Source organism: Panthera pardus, unplaced genomic scaffold (assembly GCF_024362965.1).
Source record: "Panthera pardus isolate Hobbes unplaced genomic scaffold, ASM2436296v1 HiC_scaffold_23, whole genome shotgun sequence".
Lineage (NCBI taxonomy): Eukaryota > Metazoa > Chordata > Mammalia > Carnivora > Felidae > Panthera > Panthera pardus.
In genome coordinates this window covers 1,673,912-1,692,751 of record NW_026526799.1, presented here as the reverse complement: position 1 = coordinate 1,692,751, position 18,840 = coordinate 1,673,912, and the positions used below count along the sequence as shown (strand labels likewise).

Sequence of the window (18,840 nt, the reverse complement as noted above, 5' to 3'; positions counted from 1 at the left end):
CTGCTCTGTCCTAGGACACCACCTGGAGTCATTCCGACTCGGTTTCTCCCCCATCATTTCACGGAGACACGTTCGCCACGGTCCCCAGCTGCCAACCCCAGCAGCCGCTGCCCGTGGTCTCCTCTCCTCTCCGAGGAGACCCCAGCTGGGCCATCCTCTCTCCTCCCGCCGCGCCCCCCTACCGGCTTCGTCCACGGCCGGGACACCGCCTCTGCACCCCACACCTCCGGCACCGGCCCCTGCAGCCCCTCCGCCCCAGCCCGAGACCACCCAGCACCACCCACTCCTCCCCGACATCAGCCAATGCACCCCCGTCAGCGCGGAAATCCAGGTCAGAATTCCAGACACCATGTGGGAGTCCTTCCCGCCCTCCCCTCCTGCACCCCCATCGGTCTCTCCACCTCCTCCCCCTGCCTGCCTTCCCTCAACTGACACTCGCTGGCTCCCGACCTCCAGCATCCTTTCTGTCAGTGCCCCTGTCCCACGGCCTCCAGCTGTGTAGACAGCACACATCTGACTGCCCGCCTGGGCTCCAAAGCGCATCGCTCACAGGAGCCCCCGGCAGAGCGTCTCGGCACGCGGCCCTGCCCGCCACCCGCGCCTCGTTTCCGCTACACTTCCCGTCACCCTGCCCGAGAGAGATGTTGTGGGAACCACCCGTCTAGTTTGACACGTTCTAGAAGGCACATTTCTTAAAAAAGTTAACAAATAGGCGAAGTTGCTTTCAGTAATAGATCTGGAGTATTACCATTTCACCGTGTAGAACACTAATGGGCAATGTCTCATTTTTTTCTTTTTTTTTTTTTGAGAGAGAGAGAGTGCACACGCGCACGTGCGTGACCGAGGGAGGGGCAGAGAGAGGGAGACAGAGAATCCCGACACAGGGCTCGATCCCACGACGCTCGGATCGTGACCGGAGCCCAGATCGAGTCAGACGCTTAACCGACTGAGCCCCCCGGGCGCCCCTCATTCTTTCTCTCTGGGTCTTTGCAAGGGATGTGTCTCTCACACACGGGGCACATCTCCGCTCCAACGAGCCTGTTCCGGGCGTGTGGCGAGCACACGTGGTCGGTGGCCCCTGGACGGGGTGTGCGAGCGGCTCCAGACACGGTGCCCCCGCGTGCGCATCTCCCGGGGCCTCGCGCCTCACACGTGTGCACGCGCAGGCCTTTCTGCCAGCTCACGCCCCGTTCCACGTGAACTGTCATCCTGGTGAACGGCTGCTCGTTGTCCAGGGCCAGCTCGGGGGTCACGACCCCGGGGAGTCTGTCCCCGGCCCCCGGGCAGGGCCCCCCCCCCCCGTCCACGTCTTCATTCGCCCGCTCGCCCGCTCAGTGTGTATCCGATGGCTTTGCCGCGCCCGGCATCTTGTGAGGCTCCGGGACCCACGTGGCTGCGAGCACGGTCACCCTCCCCTCACGTCCCGTGGAGGAAACCCGTCTGTGACACCCGTCACGTTGGACGGCGAGGACTTACCCGCCCTGCGCTTGAGCTCTGTGCCTCGCGGGCCGGGACCAAGTGCGAAACGTCCCAACACGGCTGAGAGCGCCTGGAAAACCGTACTTGCCGGTTGAACTGAAACCGTTTGTATGTGTCCGGAAAGGGCTTTTGCCCCAAGTGGGCACGAAGGAACCAGCTAGTACGAACGGCTTCCTACCTACCCGTTTCCCTCATCCCACAGCAGAGCACTCACGAAGAGACACGCATCCATCACCCCTGCCTTGCTCCCTCCGCGGAAGAAACGCCGCGTCCCCGCCCTCAGCGGGCCCTGTTTCGCGACCAGGCACCTGCCTCCCGGCCGCTCCTCCTCCTCTTCCTCCTCTTCCTCCGTCCGGCACTCAGACACCCTCACATCTCCGTCATGGTGGCGGGGGAGGGGGCAAACAGAAATGGTCCCTGTCCTCGACCTGCACGTCCCTCTTGGACGTTTCTCCCCCAGGGCGCCTCTGTCTCCTGCCTCTCCTTTGCTGGTTCTCGGCCCTGGGGGGCTCCTCCCCCCCCAGTCCTCCCCCTGTGGGCCGGGACCCTTCTCCCTCGCTCTCCGCAGGACCTTCAGGGGCTCTTTCGGCTGCCCCACGCCTTGCGTGCCGATGACACCAAGGCGGCCTCCCCAGCAGGACCTCTCTGGGAGGCTCGTACGCGTCCACCTGCCGTCGGGGCCTCTCAGACACTTGGCGCTCTGCGGGTCCAAGACCAAACCCGCGTTCCTGTCCAGGGCGCCCAGACCTTCCCTGCCTCCCGCAGGCCCCGTCGCGGTCACCAGCCCACCCCTACCCAGCCGCTCAAGCCAGACGTCCAGTGCCAGGGGCACAGACCTGCTTCGATCGTACCTCCTTCTCTTCCCGCGCGACCCTGGGCGTGTGACCTGTAAAATGAGGGTCGCAGGAGTGTCGCCCCCCGACGCTGGAGTGACGAGGAAACCCGCGGACGCCACAGAGGGACCAACACCGTGTGTGGCTCAGGAAGTGCTCTAGAAACGCTTACTGAGTCCGGAACACGGAGCGCTCACGGCGCATCTGAGGAGCCGCCAACACTCTGTCCCTCCTGCCCCCCCCCCCCCGGACACCTTCCCGCGTCCGCGTCCCGACGCCCTCAGCCCCCTGCTCGTCCGCGTGGGCAGCCGACCCGCCCGGCCTCACCCCCTTCCACCCGTCGTCCGCATCCCTCAGAAGTCTCCACTTCCAACGCGAAACGGCCGGGCTCGATCACTAGGGTGACCCTGGCGCTCAGCTTTGCTGCTCTATGCTTGCTTGGTTTGCTTTCCCTTTTCCGCCAACGGAGGCTTAAGACCCGGCGCTCAGGACACACACAAGGAACGCACGAAGCGCGAGGTTCCCGGGAAACTCAAAACAAACGATCGTGTCCCGCTCCTTTCATGCTCCCTGCTACGGATCCCCAAAACACTCCAAGACCTGCAGCCCTCTGCGAAGGCGCCCCCAGATCTGGCCTCTGCTCGCCTCTCTGGCTGCACCTGCTGCACCCCTGCGTGCCCCTCCACCCACCCCGCCCCCAATCCCGCCCGGCTCAGAGCAACTCGCTGTCCCCGTCCATCCCCATGCACCACTCCGGGTCCTGAGGCCCTGGCCTCCCCAGCAGCTCCTCCTTCCCTTTGCCTGATGACCTCCCATTTCTTGTCACAACTTACCCAGGCGTCACCTTGCCATCATTTAATAAATATTTACTAAATGCCTCCAGTATGCTAGGCACCGACAAAAGCACAAAGAGTTACACAGGCAGAAGCCATTATATAATCTCGAGGGTGAACAGACAGCAAAACCCGAAGAAGAGAAAACAAGGGAGGGAAGAGACCGCTGTCAGGTGGCGATAAATGCTACAAACAAAAAGAAAGCAGAGAAAGGGTAACCGCGTGAGCAGAGACCCGCCCCTTTGCGATAAACAGTTGAATGGATTTCTATCACTTGAAACCCAAAGCGCTGGGCTCACCGCTCCCAACAGAGAGGAGGGAGTAGAGAGCACGTACAGCACAGGTGGTCACCTCCCGTCCCCCCCCACCCAGCACCTGGGGGCCCCGTCTCCCTGGACCAGAGCCAGCTGGCACTCAGGGCTGGAGCAGGTGCCTCGCCGGCCGGCCCTCCCAGCACCCTCAGCGGCAGGGACGCTCCAGCCTCTGCTTCCCAGGGGACCAGCCCTGCAGGGTGAACGGCCCCCTATGGACACCAGCACTCCGGGCGCTGCCGGCCCTGCACCTGCGGGCAGGACGTGTCCACCAGGATTCGGCCCCAGCGAGAGGCCCGCCCCCCAGGCTGCCGGGAGCCCCTGTCCCGGTTTGACACCTGTCTGTCTCACTCACAGACGGCTTCTTTTTTGCGGCTGTTTTCATTGTAAATTGTCACTTGCTTTATCATCGACCAAATGGCACACGGTTTCAGCTGTGAAGCGGGCCAGCGTGAGAGTCTGTCAAATTCCAAAGTGGGCTCTGAAAATAAATCACAGCTGCGCAACACATGAGCCGTGGAATACGAGGAAATGAAAAAACACATTTCCATGATCTGCTGTCGTGACCCCGAGAGGCAACCACTCCCACGTTTATTTCTCCGTGTGCTTCTCTGGTTTCCTTGGGCACGATGAGCCCCCTTCCCGGGCCCCTCGGGAGGAAAACGTGCTCAACTTTGTACAGTGGGTGTTCCTGAAAGGCTGTCCGGAAAACTGGAGTTTTGACAAATTTGAAAGCAGCGGGGACGTATGGAGGCAAGCGGCCCCTCGGAGCGGAATCCAGGCCGAGGCCGACGCCTTCCGGGGTCCAACCTGCTCCCCGGGGGTCGGAGGGCCCACTCTGCAAAGCCACTGTGGGGCGGGCCCACCACGAGCCCCGGCCTGCCCCGCCGTGGCCGCTGCTGAACTAGAGACACGAGGCCACCTCTCGTCCCCGCACCCCTCACCCACGCCCCGTGCCCCTGCTCCCCTCCTGCCCTCTCTCCTCCACGGTGCCCTCTGGAACGCGCACCCCTACATCCTCAGCACCGTACGGAAGCGATGACTCCCCCCGGGGCGTGGGTCCATTCTCAGAGCAGGCAGGGCCCATGTGACTCCGTGGCCAGGGTGCCAAAGAGGCCCCGGCCACCTCCACACAACCAGCAGCTGTGGAAGCATATACTTCTCTGGATTTGGCGCACAGAGGGGAACCGTCTGGGACCCAATGGCATGGCCCATTCCAGAAGGAAGGGGCAGCAGGGCCCAGAGGCTCGGCCCCCGCCCGTGGGGGTTGTGGGGGATGAGCGGCCTGCTTGGCGTCCTCTCCGTGGGAACACGGGACCAGACATGCCTACTCTGAAGGTCACGTGAACACCCAAAGACGTACACGTGCAAGGTCAGTCAACCCCCTTCAGGAACCAGAGCGTAAGAGCCTGGCGGGTCCAGGAGGCACTTGCGTGAGCCCCAAGATGGCAGCGTCCTGGCCTGGAGCCCCACGGTCGGGGAGCCTTCCCTGGTCGGCCCGGCCCCTGCCTCTTGGCTTTCTCTGAGGGAAGAGGGCATTCTGGAAGGTTCTAGAATACAGCCCAGAACACCATCTCAGGCTAAAGGGTTGAAGAACTACTTGTTTTCCTCTTAAAATGCTTTTACTGTAAATCCAAAGTGATCTCTTGGAAAAATCAAATACACGCATACATACACACACACAGTAAAAACCCCAATCTTCCTGTCCAGAGAAAGAGACTATCGACATCTGGGCCTATTTCCTGTCAAACTTTTCGTGTGCATGTCTGCTCTTTCTTTTAATTAATTGAGGCTTCATGGTCTTTATTTTTCCACCTTATGTCACAACAGAAACTCATAAAATGTAATCATAAACATTATTTGAAAGGCTCTATAGCATCACTTTGAGTAGACGATTTACTTTCGGACATGAAGCTATTCCCAGGGCTTCCACACGGCAAATAATGCCGTGGCGAGCAACTGGGAAGAAAAATACATCCACACCATGTCAGGGTAGGTTCCCAAGAATGGAAATCCCGCCTCCGGTGACAACAGGCTGTCCGTACCAACACCCGGTCTACTCCAGGCTCCGAGTGAACCGTGGACGGTCCCGCACGGAGAGTGTTTCCACTCTATGAAACGGACAGAATTATGGCACATCTCAGGCTTTTCGATGATAATTTTTCTAAGTCTAAAGCATATAGGGTTTAGAACAGGACTCGGCAATCTACGTGTTGACATCTGTGACATCTGACCCCAAAGGGGCTCACTGTTATTTAAATATTTATTGGATCACGGCCACAGCCGTCACGGCTCCTCTCGTGCTACAATGGCAGAGTTGAGTGCGTGTGAAAGACACTGTAAGACTCACAAAGCCAAACCTACCGACTACCTGGCCCTCAACAAAAAACCATTTGCCAGCTCCCACTTTTAGAAGAATGATCACAGATGCCAACACAGAGCGGGTCCTCTATGGGCAAAGGGTCCTTCTGTAACTGTTTTCACTAAGCTGATTTTTAAGTGTTATTTAGATCAGTGGTAACTTTGTAAAAAAAAAAAAAAAAAGAAGAAGAAGAAGAAAAAGAATCAGAAGTTTGTGTTGGATAAGATCACAAAAGAAAGCTCTGTGCTCATAAAACAGCTCCCCAGGCTACAGCAGAAATACAAATATAAATGAGAATTATTTCATCAAAAGAATCCTTAAGAAAACTGGAAACATCTTATCTCGGTTTAAAAAGAAGAAACCCCAAGATAGCAAAGGAGGAAAACATGGGAAAATTATTAGGAACAAAGGCAAAGCGGTGGCCCCGTGATGGACACTATTTGATGCTGTTCCAAAGACGTGTGGCCCCCGGGATGGGGACCAGAGGCTGGACGGGACTTTGGTTGCTGTTCCAGTGACAGCGTGTTCTTGTTCTCAGAGGCTGACCCCGGCCACGTTAGCAGCTGTGCACACAGGAACAAACACCCCCCGGCACGTGGGATCTGCTCCAGAGCGCGAGCCACATCGACGGAGCCTCCTGCGAGGGAGCTCGGGTGCGTTTCCCTCGTATTTCGTCCTGGCTGGCAGGTGTCTGGGCACGACCGAGGGCACAGCCACACCAACGCTCAAGTGGTGGCCAGAACGGTTTTCTTCTCGCACCAGATGAAGGGGCTCTGGGTGGGCAGGACACCCGTCGCCCCAAGCACCCGGGCCTCCCCCAGCACAGTGCTCTCCTGCTATTTCTTTATTGTGACTGTCACAGCATTTGCCACCTTCTTGTCTGAGCCCGCCTCCCCGGCCATGATGATTGGTTGAGGGCTGGGCCCCTGGCACACGCTGCACCAATCACAGCACCTCGTTCCTCCTCTGTCCATAGTGACCGGTCCCCAAACTCGGAAAGGATCCAGCCAGGCCAGTCAGGGTCCCCCACGGGCCAAATGTGAGCATTCCCACCTGTCCTCTCTCTACCCTTTTCTTTAGGAACCTGAGCTCAGCCTCACGGAGGACCGGACCGACGGCAACGAGACAGACTCTAAGAAAGCCGTGAAGGTGCTGCCTGGTGAGAGTGCCATCACGGTGTTCAGATCCTTGGTGCCACCAACCCCCAGACCCCCCCCCCCCTTGAACACCCGCTTCTGTCACTTGCAAGCAAACAGCCCAGACGAATGCAACCCTCTTCGGCCTTTGACAGAAGGAAGGACAAGGGACCGAGGGCTACTGAGGCTTTTCCTAAGGGCGGGGCACGACACAACAGTTTGTGCGCGTGACCCCGTGAGACCCCATCACGACCCCAGAAGTGGGGTCACGGTGAAGCCAACAGGCAGGAGGAGAAGGGCACTGACTGGGAGGGGCCGGCCTCCCGGGGAGAAACCCTGTCTGTGCCGTCCAGACGTCCGGGAACTACGGGCACATGGAGATAATAAGACGCAGACCGACTTAGGGGAGGCTCCGCTGTTGTTCCTAAATTCTCCGTGCGCAGTGCAGCCCCTCACTGTGGCGGCCCGGGCACAGACACCCCACGACCCCCCTGCTCGCGAGACCCGGCCGTGTGGTCCCCGAGGCAAACTGAAGCCCAGAGACACCAGAAAACTCAGCCAAGACTGGCCTCCTCGTGGGGATCTGAAGAAGGGTCCTTGCTCCCAGGGCAGCCGCTGCTCGGGGACTTGTAGCCCACCCCTCCCCCACAACCAGCGGAGAGCAGGGTGGGCGAGCAGGGTGGGTGGGGGACAGGGGACAGCCGCTGCAGGGGTGGATCCCAGGGTGGTGGTTTTTCCCTCTTTTGTAATTCGTGTGTTTATTGCTTTTCCGGTTTTGCCTGCATTTTGGTAGGAGCCTTTAGGTCACGCCATCCCGGGGACACTCCTGAGGGGTCTGCACCCACTGTGGGTGCAGTGACAGGGCCTCAGCACCCCCGGGGCAGGCACAGCCAGTGACCAGGCTGGCGGGGCTGGCCGGGGGCGGTCCTGGCTTTGCCCGCTGTCCCAGAAGTTACTAGGAGAGCAGTCACTCCCCCAGAGGCAGGCCGGCCAGGGATTCCTGACGCTTCTGAGGTCCAGCGGTCCCCTGACGTCGTCAGTGGGCAATACTCTGAGTGTGCTTCGCGAGGGCCGCCCCACACTGTAAAGGCAGAACCGTCTGGGGAAATTCAGATGATTTGTATTTTATTTTATTTTTTTTATTTTTTTTTAATTTTTTTTTTTTTCAACGTTTTTTATTTATTTTTGGGACAGAGAGAGACAGAGCATGAACGGGGGAGGGGCAGAGAGAGAGGGAGACACAGAATCGGAAACAGGCTCCAGGCTCCGAGCCATCAGCCCGGAGCCTGACGCGGGGCTCGAACTCATGGACCGCGAGATCGTGACCTGGCTGAAGTCGGACGCTTAACCGACTGCGCCACCCAGGCGCCCCAGATGATTTGTATTTTAAATGTAAGACTATCAATAATTTAGATTTTAGAAGCAAATGCTTATAAGACTAGCATTAATACTTAATGCCGCCCATCTCTGAGAGAGCGAGAGAGAGACGCCCGGCCTGGGGGACTGAGCGTCCTAGTCAGTCTGCGGGGAAGGAAGCTGGGAGAAGTGACCACTGGCAGCGGTGATCATGTCACCGAACAGAAGAGCCCAGAGAGGGAAGCGTTTCCAGGGAGCAGGACAGGCTCGCAGGGAACCATCCCTCCTCTGGGTTAGGACTTAGCCCATGGCCCTCGAATAGCAAAAGAAACACAAAGGGACCCACAACTAGAGCTGGTGACAGGGGCCGAGGCCCCACAGACGCTCACAAGGAGCCCCTCTGACTTGTGCGCGAGCCCACCCTGTCCCCCGGGGAAGGCGGTGGGGAGCCTCTGGCCGGGCAAGGGGCCGGCGGCCGGGCCATCGTGCGCAGAGCATCACGGAGGTGATGTCCTGCACGCTGACAAGGGCAGGGTGGACACGGGGGTAGGCAGAGACCCTCGGTGGGGGACGGCCACGCTGCCTCTGCCGTGGACAACCGGGCTCCCGCGGCCTCCCAAGAGCCCCCGGCTTGGAACTTTCTCCGGCGGACACATTCCAGGCCTGACGCCAACCACCCGAGCGCCACCCGCGGCTCCAGTGTTCATTCCAAACCCGCACCCCACCCCCCGCCCTGTCCCTCCCCCGCCGTGGCCACCCCTGGCCCCCCCCGGCCCCCCCCCGCACCTCTTCTGCTATTTAATCTGCAGAAACAGTACAAGTGCTTCGTCCTGTTTAGAACATGCTGGGCTGTGCTTTAAAGAAACACATTCCTCTCGGGGTATCACGCTACAAAAATGCCAGAAATGCAGGCCTGAGGCTTTCATTGTAACGGTAAACGATGAAGCGCCCTCTCCATCCTTGGCTGCGGAAAGGCCGCCTGGCGCGTACAAGGAGCCCGGGCTGACACACTGTGTTCCAGAAGGCAGTCTCAGGTCATGCCTTGCCTCCCCTGCACACTGCTAACAAGACAATCAAGAAAACACAAAAATAGCCACAGAAATCCGTATCCATGCGGAAACGCGGCAAAAAGGGCCTCGAACAGATCCGAAACACGGAGGGATTTCTGCAGGAACAGGGCACGTGCGGCCTGTGGTTCAACAAAGACAGAGGAAGGGACTGTCTGGGAAGCAAATAACAGGTTCCCCTAAGGGAAGCCTCCAAATGCACAAGCAGCAGAAAGACCAGGGAGTCGGGAAGCAGACGAGGGGTCCCAGGGCCTGGACGGAGGGCCCCGGCCAGAGCTCTCGTGTCACCCGGGCTTCTGGCAGCCAGCCCGCCCCGTGAAGGGGAGGAAGGAGGCAGGCTGCCGGGGGAGGGGGCTGGGGAACGGGGTGGGGGATGGGGGGGAACCTTCCAGCACACACGCCACCCCCCCCCCCCCCCGCCAACCCCGGCTGGCGGCAGCCTCCCAGCCCCGCCCCCCACAACCCAGCCCCAGTCTAGAAAAATTAACTCTCAAAGAAATACACACAGACCCAAACCATTTCAGCTCTTTGTACACCTTAGGATCCAAGGATGAATGAAAAGGTGAAGGAGGCGAGCGTAACGCATGGGAAGATTCAACACGGCAAGAAGGATGTGACTGCAAAATCACACCAAGTACCCCCCCACCCCCACCCCACGAAACGCATTCCAGGGACGCGGGCCACACCGAAATACCCATCTCGGTGGTACGCACAAGATCCTTCATAAACAGAAAGGCAATGACCTGAGTCCGGGAAAGATTGCTTTTGGGTAAAAAACGTGATTTCAGGATCAAAGCCCAAATGACAGCAGCTCAACCAGGAAACTACAAGAACCTCCGAGAAATAGTCCTGGAGCCACAGAACAGAGCCCACAGCGGGGGACACGGGGGACAGGGGACACACTACAGGGGCTTCTGCTTCCAGTCCAGACAGAGCAATGGGGCCCAGCTTCACCTTCCCTCTGAACCCATCAAACAACCGACAAAATACATAGGACAACAGTGAACAGGCGAGGCGAGGCCACGGGTCCCCCAGGGACCGCCTGGAGAGCACCCCCAGGCCGCAGCTCAGGGGACAGGGCCCAGACTGAGCCAGCTAGTGGAGGATGTGCACCTGGGAGACTAGGACGGAGAACCAGGGCGGGAGGGGACACACAGGGGACCCCAGAGTTCTGCAGGGGTCCCCCAGAGCCAGTACCAGGCTACCGATCGGCTGGTGCGTGTGAGGAAACCACCTGAGGCCAAAGAAAGTGCCTGCGGGAAGGTTAGAAAGAAGGAAGAGCTGAGAACTGAAATTCTGGACATGAAAACCGCTGTCTCCAATGGAAAACACACAAGATGGGATTAAAGGCAGACGAGATGTTTCAGAAAAAGAGATTAGTGAACTTGAACACACAGAAAAAAGTATTCAAAATGAAATACACAGAGATCAAAAGGATTTAAGGAAATGAAAAGAGCATCCGTGAACCGTGGGAGAACTCTCGCCGTCTAATATATGTGTAATTGGTGTCCCAGAAACAGGAGGGAAAGACGGGAACAGGGAAAAACATGTGCGGAATGAAAAGCTGGTGCTTCTTATAAATATGATGAAAACCGTAAGCCCAAAGATGAAAGTCACTAAATGAACACCAAGTACAATAAACACGAGGAAGCCATACGCAGGCGAGCCATAATCCCATGTTCAACACCAGTTACAAAGAGAAAAACCTTAAAGCCAGCCGGATAAAAAGAGGTATTTTGTACCGAGGGCAGGGTTGAGAACGGCACGGAGTTTCTCGCGGGAGCCAACGCCAACGAGAAGATGCTGGATTCACAGCAGCAAAGGAAACCACAGGCCCACGCCCGTCACCAGCACCGCGGAAGAACCCTGACACAGAACGTCAGCAAGTCAAACCCGACCACGTCCTGCCCCAAGTGCAGTTCATCTCAGGAACCAAAGACCTGCTTCGCTTTGAAAAACTCAAACAATGTACTTCACTGCAAGAACTAGAAAGGAAATGCCACGCTGTCATCACGGTAGAGGCCATCTCCCCCAGCCACACCCCTCCCCCAGCTCCACCACGGACGGGGACCGCGTCCGCTTTGCCCACCCCCGTGCCTCCCGTATCGGGCGCAGTTACGCGTGCTGCACGAGCAACGAGGGGATGGCCTCACGACGCGCCACCCGCCTCCGTCAAGTGCTTCCCCTCGTCCGCAAAGACCCGCTGGCCAAGCCCTGGGAGCCGGCAGTCCTGGAGAGGAGGGCCCGTGTGGGTCCTGTCTCAGCCCCGGAGCCTCGGCTGCTCTCAGGGGCCAGCCTGGGGGTCACCATGGGCTGCCTTCGGTCCTTCCAGGGCCGCCAGGGCCACTGCTGACCTCCAGTCGCATCCCCCGGCGCTCAGACCCACCCGACGGGCACGGCCCCGCCCCAGCCGCTGACGGCGCCTCAGCTGACGGCTCACTCGGGCACCTTCTCATAAAGCCACACGGCTTGAGGATGCTTGGGAGTCTCACCCACCCCTCCAGGCGACAGCCGCCCTCTTGCCTCCAGTGCATCCTTTCCTCCCGAGCCCCCTGGGCCATCAGGCTGAGGCGAGACCTTCCTGAGCCGCGTCTTGGCCTGGCCCCTCCTGTCACCTGCACTGCTCCCCCTTTACGGCCCGCCCAGGGGTGTCTCTCTCCGAGCGTGTGCGCAGATCCCCATCTAGGCTTGCTGTCCAGGCACTCGGCCCGAGACAGAGCCTGCCTGCACGAGGAAAGCACCAACCGAGCTCACAGGGCACTGTCTTGGGTGCCACTCACACTGTCCTCGTGCCGGTGGGGACCTGGACACCTAGGGAGAACCCATACCTTGTTCACGACTGCCTAAATGGTCTGGGGTAAACCCGGGACCCAAACCCATGGCGGACTATGGCTCCCAGGCCCACACTCTTAGCTCCCCCACCCCGGGCACAGGTGAGTGTGCATGGGCACAAACTGTGAGGCACGTGCACTTTCCCGGTCCCGTCCCACAGTGTCAGCCGGGCTGCTGAGCACAGAGGCAGGGCGACCAAGGGGGCTTCGAACTGAGCACAAGCACGTACATTCCACGGCGGCCGGGCAGTCTCCTGACACGGCCAGGGGCTCCCGGGCAGGGTGCATTCCAGAAGGAGCCAGGCGGCCCAGACAAGAGCTGGCCTGTATGAGCACTGAGGTCCCCACGGCACGGAGCTCTTCTGATTCTGGGCCCTCAGAATATGTGCACTTGATTCAAGGTTAAAGAATGACATTGTAAATAGCTCATTTGAGACTAATTTATGTCATCACCAGAAAGGGGAAAACTGAAACCCATCAGTCGTCGGATCACTGCCTGAGTAAACGGCTGGCAGGCGAGGCTCTGCGTTGGTGCGTAAGAAAAGAATCTACAAAAATAAAAGGAAAAGTGAACGCAGATGTTCGTCTCAATTAGCTTCTACCGGGAGAGCAATAAACAGGAAAGATCACTGCTGTGCGTGCATTTTTATTTAACCGTTTGGTGTGAGTCATGACATCTCAGAAGGAAACGTGTCTCTTTTTTTAGTGAAGCTAAAGGAAACTATTTTAATTTTCTTGATCCTGCTGGAGCGTTTGCAATCGAGTTATTTTTAACCAAAGCATTACAAAATACGGCCGCCACGTGAGGCTCTTACTAAAACCTGCATCCTACAGGAGCAAGCAATGATTCCGTTGGTCTCTTCACTTGTCCTAAAGTAACTCGAAATAATTCTATCTGCCTAAAAACAATACGACTCATAGGTTATTTTTGTTCCAGTTTCCCATTATAGATGGAGAAATCAAGTCTTTGTCTATTTACTGGTTGAGCCTCAGAGCTAGGACCAAAGATACTTGGTTAAGAATTCCAGGCTTGCAAAGAGGATTTCAGGGCTCCTGCTGCTGACTTTCAATGATGTTGCTGACAGATGACATTGTTAACATTTTGTTTCTTCTTTATTTTGATCCTGCTGACATGTTTGTCCTGCTAAAAAACAGATCCAGGCTGTATTCTTTCATTTTTATGGGTGTTTTTTGGTTGGTTTGTTTGTTTTTGGTGAGGGACACGCCGGGCGAGTCTGGACGCCTGGCCTTTACCACGACAGGGTCAGAGAAATGGGTTGCAATGCCAGCCTCAGAAGCCTGAAAAGAGCCAGTAAAATTCAGATGTGCACGGACATTGAGGACCACTGTTTTAGGGGCTGGGGATTTTCAAAAGTTACTAACAAAGCTGCTGTTCTGCAAGCATTACTTGGATGTTCCATTTCAGGAAAAGCCAGGCTACAGAAATGGAAACGCAGAGAACAGATCTCGAGGTTCGTAGCATCACAAAGGAACGCAGCGACGCTCCGCTGAGGTGGTGACGTCTCCCCGTGGATTTAGAGCGAGATCGAGGGTTCCCAAGCGCCACGCACACGCATTTGTAAGGGGCTGGGAGATACGAAGATGGGCCCGTTCGAGAGAACCTAACCTCGTCGCCACTTTTTCTCGACTCGCCCAGGTGCGGGGCGCAGGGGACACAGGGCTCCCAGCCATGGCTGCCTCCCTTGCGTCCCTGGCTGCCTTCCTGCCTCCCTGCAAGCCCCTTCGTGAAGGAGGCTGTGCACACCTGTCACTTCTCCTACGGATGTGGGCTCTGGGACCGATGCAAAAGCCCGTCATTCGGTGCCACCAGTACTCAGCCTTGCAAAGCCCAGCATGCTTTGGTTTCAGGGCCCATTCCAAACAAGCTGTTACTCTGGAGCTGTTACTCTGGACCACACCGGCTAGGGCCTGGGGCATGGGAGGCAAGGACAGGAAGAAAAAGGAGTCTGGGCCCGGTGATGGGGACAGGGTGCCACGCCACAAAGGACGCCTCGGGAAACCTAGGCACAGGGCCCGGCACCAGCCGGCCTGCATCCACTAGTAAGTGCTGCTTCCGGAAACTACTCTGTACCCTGAAGACTGGCAGAGCCGGGCCTGAGCGGGCCGGGTCCTTGTCACAGCAGAACCCGTCCCGGGCTGGAGGCCAAACTGCCCCTCACCCATCAGCTGTCCACTGCTCGTCCCCACCTCCCCGGCTCGGGCGTCCCTGCACCACTGCCTCCCTCTGGCTCACCCCCCGACCCCCTCCTCCGGCCGTGGTGACCTCCTACTGGTCTCTGGAGAAAAGGGCCTTGGTCCCGGCCCCGCTTCTGTCCACGAAGGCAGTGCCAAGAGGCAGGTCTGGCCCGAGGCAGGACCCAGGCACCAGGCAGTGAGTTGAGTCGGGAGGCGGGCGAGGGGCTGTAGCGAGGAGATCCCAGGAGAGGGGCACCGCCGAGAGATCGCACGGCACCACGGGGCCGGGGGGGGGTGACCGCTCCAGGCCCCGGCAGATCCGAGAGACGCGGAGAAGCAGGGAGAGAGTGTGCTCTCTGTCCCCCCTCAGGCGGGCCTACCCCACCGTCCAGGGAGGACGACAGTGCCAGCAGGTGCAGCTGGGGTGGGGGGGGGGAGGTGGGGAAGCAGGGGCAGGAGAGTGACACAGCGTGGTTCGCCTCCAGGACGCTCATACCTGGAGGAGCAGGTGCAAGGGCGGGGAGGGGCTGGAGGACCGCTCCTGGCTCCTGGCGGCTCGCGGCGCACACAGCAAACCCGAGCGTGGGCACGCAGAGCACCTCCCGCACCCGAGCCACGTCGGTCGGTGAAGAGGGACCGATGGGCCCACGGGGACCCGGCGGTTAACACAAACGCGTCCGTGGAAGGCGTGGGTCTTGTGGCCCGACTCAACACGGCAAGCTGGGGCCACCGACGAGGTGCCTCCTGCTGTCCCCAGCTAAACTCCCTTCCGGCCGAAGAGATGGGGCAGTGACAACACGGGGCCGCGAGAAAGGGTCACCAAGGTCCCCCGATAATCAGCTCTCTTAACGTTATCTGGGTGGAGGAAAGAACTAGAGCCAGTGGAAACACGCCCACGTTGTGCTCCCGGAGAGCCCACGTCCCCACCATCGCTGCGCCGAGCGGGTCTGCCTGGAATTGCTGGGCGTGGCCTCGCGCGGAGACAGGCGAGATGAGGCCGAACTGGGTGAGGGATGGGCGCTGACGGGAGGAGGAAAGTCTGCACAGAGACACGGGGAGAACGCTGTGTGTGACCGGGGCAGAGACGGGAGGGGCGCCTACAGCCGGGGAGGCTCAGGACCGCTGGCCGCCAGCAGAAGCCGGGAAGGAGGCGCGGAACAGTCTCTCCCACGGAGCCAATGGAAGGAACCGCCGTGCTGACATCCTGATTTCGGACCTCCCAGCCCCGGAGCCGTGAGAGAGGACACCCCTGAGGTTTTCGGCGGCCTGGTGCGTGCCGATGGCAGCGACGGACAGCACCCAACCCCGCCCCGCGGTCTCCCCTGCGCCCCATCGGCACCCTCGCCGGCTCGTCCCCCGGCTGGTCTGCCCCCCACCCCGACACGCTCCCCGCTCTGCACTTGGATCACGGGACTCCTCTGGGCAAACACCTGTAGGGGTCTGGCGTCTCCCGCCCTGGGGACGGGCACCCACCCCCTCCCCCCCCCCCCAACCATCTCCTCCCCAGACCTTCCCAGGCCTCACGCGCTCCCGAGAGCCCTGCCCAACCCACCAGACAGGCCTGGTGACAGGTGACATCGACAGGTTCTCAATGCCCCACCGACTTTTCCTGCTCAACACTCATCGTGATGCGCGATGGCCTTTCCATGTGATTATGCCGCTGATGTCTCTCTCCACCCCTAGCCCGCGGACCCCCCGAGAGCCAGACCACATCAGTGTTGTTTCTCAGTACACCCTCCACAGTCAGCACAGCGTCTCACTGGGTGTGGTGCGTTCATGGACGAGGACACGGAGACCTGGGGCGGTGAAGTCCGCCACCCAAAGCAAAGGGCCGTGAACCGTGACTGGCACCAGGGGATCCTTCCTTCCACTGCCCCCCAGCTGCCTCCCTGACAGCCCAAGCCCACACCAGCCTCACCCGTAGCCGCCCAGGAGAGCACGCACACGGGCGGGGACGCGGCCCTCCAGCCGGGGTCCCTGATGGGTACACAGACCCTGCACTTGACTCCCTTATCTGCCGGGACACCAGAGCGATAACGAACCCAGCCACCTGAGTTGGAAACCTGTCCAGATTCGTGAAACATCTTTCAACACAAAACAGAGGAACACAAGCGGCTTTAGCACGCTAGGCACGGAGGGAAGGGGACCGAGGCGGGTCGTACCAATATTTAACCTTGGGAGGAAAGAACTGAGCCAGCACCAAAGTGCATCTGGGATCACGGATCCGAGGGGGCTGCGGTTTCCAGCGGGAACGTCGCTGAGAAGGACGAGAAGTAACCAGCCCGTGGTTCTCAGCTGCACTCTCTCGTGGGCTCACGGAGCACCTGCCCGCAGATGCTTCCTCCGGGGCCGGCGTGTGGACTACATCACTGGGGCCTAAGTCAAATAAACATGCTCCTCTCGCCACCAAAACACTTTATTTCTATTTCAAACACAGAAACCCAGGAACACTGTTAATCGCTGACTCAGACAAAATCGGGAATTTTTCTTTTCTTGGCCATGTTTATCTGTTCCCCTCATAAGGCAAGAACCAGGCTGCCGAGCCGTGTTTTGGATCTCGGGTTCTGGCACCAGTCCGAGGGCGAAGCCTGGGTATCGCAAAGAAAATAAGCCACGTATTTGCAAGTGTGGTTTTAATGAAGTTACCTTCGTGACGAACACGTGGGAAGAGGCCGTCCTTTTCCAGAACTGATACAGCGGTGGGGGGAAGGGCTCCACAGCTCACCGAGCCCCTGTGGGGCCGTGACCTGATGGTCCTGCATGGGAGGACTGCACGGCCGCGGCCACGCGGTTTTGCCCTCGCCCTCTTCGCAAAGTGTCCCCGAGAAGGCCCAGCTGTCTTGGAGGGGCTGGGCCTCAGTGCTGACAGCCGCCGGCCACTTTCCCAGCCACGGTCCGTGACGCGTGTCTGTGTATCACGCGGAGGTGGGGCAGTTTCTGCTCCGACCCGGGTCGCCCGGGGAGCCAGCGCAGGCACGCCCTCGGTTCCTCGCTGTGTCCCTGAGCCGCGGTGGATGCCGGCCGGCTGAATATACGGCAGCCCCTGCTGACCCCCGCTGTCCGTGTGGAGGGCAGACTTGCAGAGTGATGTCCCCCCCCGCCGCTGCTGTGTCCCCAGGCCCCGGGGGGTGGGGGGGGGGGGACACAAACCCCAGACATTGTTCTCCTCCCGGCTCTGCCCCAAGGCCCGGCCCTGCCCGAGACCCCCTGGCCATGGCCGCAGCTGCAGGAGGCCCCCAGCCACACCCTGCTGGTTTTTAATGCACGGCTTCTCAAACGTCAATATGCATATACATTAAAAATGAAAATGCAGGTGCTGAGTCAGCCCCTGCCCCGCCCCCCCACCGGACGATGGGGCCTGTGAACCTGCATTTCTAGGAGGTTCCCAGGGGCTGCAGGTGGTGCGAAGCCACAGAGCACAGGTTCTGATCTCACCGGGGTTTACCATCCAACACAAATCAACGTCTGCCTTGAGGGTCACAGCTAACGTGACAGTCCCCACCTTAGGTTCGAGTCAGAGATGCGACGACCGGACGAGGTCAAACAGAGGTGGATCCAACCCAGGGGACGTGGTGTCGCGTCCCCGGATGCGGGCACCAAGCCAGGCCTTGTCAAACCGCGAGGAGCGCCACTGGGAATGCACGTTCCCGGGCCCTCCACGCTCCCGCCTCAGGAGGTCTGGGTTCCGGCGGAGTTGCCTCCCCGACAAGTTCACGAGTGATGCTCAAGCAGCGGGACCAGAGGCCACACCGTGAGAGCCTACATGAGATCACGCAGGACCCCGGAGGCCCCTGTGTCTGGGGCCCCACTGACCGCTGCCCGCCTGCCCCCTGGGGCAGGGGCCCCCACTGACTCCTGCCCGCCTGCCCCTGGGGCAGGGGCCCCAAGCCCTGTGTTGAGCACTTCGTCTGGACTGGCCACACGAGGCCAGCCTTCTGAGGCTTCTTTGTACCCAGATGTCCCCAAAGGCACAAAGGCTCCGCCCTCACAGACGAGCTCCGCTTTGCAGCACCTGTTCGGCCCCGGCCGTGTGGCCCCCAGAACCTCTCCGTGACTCCAAGCGTCTCTCTCCTCACCTGTCATCTGGGGTCCATACCAAACCCCCCATCACCCCCAAATCCCGGGCAGGCATGCCTGTCACATGTCCCCAGGTGATGAGTTCTCGGCCCGGGTTGAGAACCACTAAGTGGGTTAAAAAACAAAGAAAAGAAGAGGTGCTATAAAATGTAAGAGAGCTCACCGCAACGTTACTGTTTCGCCGTGAAAGCACAATGCGCCCAGCGTGCCGCAGATGTCTCCTCTCCCTGACAGGCCCACACCGTCTTGAATGTCACACAAACCCGAGGAGAGGTCGATGACCCAACAGGGGTCCCCGGAGGCCCGCTCTCCCGAGCTGCTCTCTGGGCCCTGACCAGCGCCGGCCAAATCCTGTGAGC

The 18,840-nt window shown here is 59.4% G+C and overlaps 1 protein-coding gene across 1 annotated transcript in view; it reads right to left on the bottom strand.

The window, feature by feature from the left end:
• ARNT2 (aryl hydrocarbon receptor nuclear translocator 2) overlaps nt 1-18,840 on the bottom strand; it is a 149,861-nt gene that overhangs the window by 70,018 nt on the left and 61,003 nt on the right. The window lies entirely within an intron of this gene.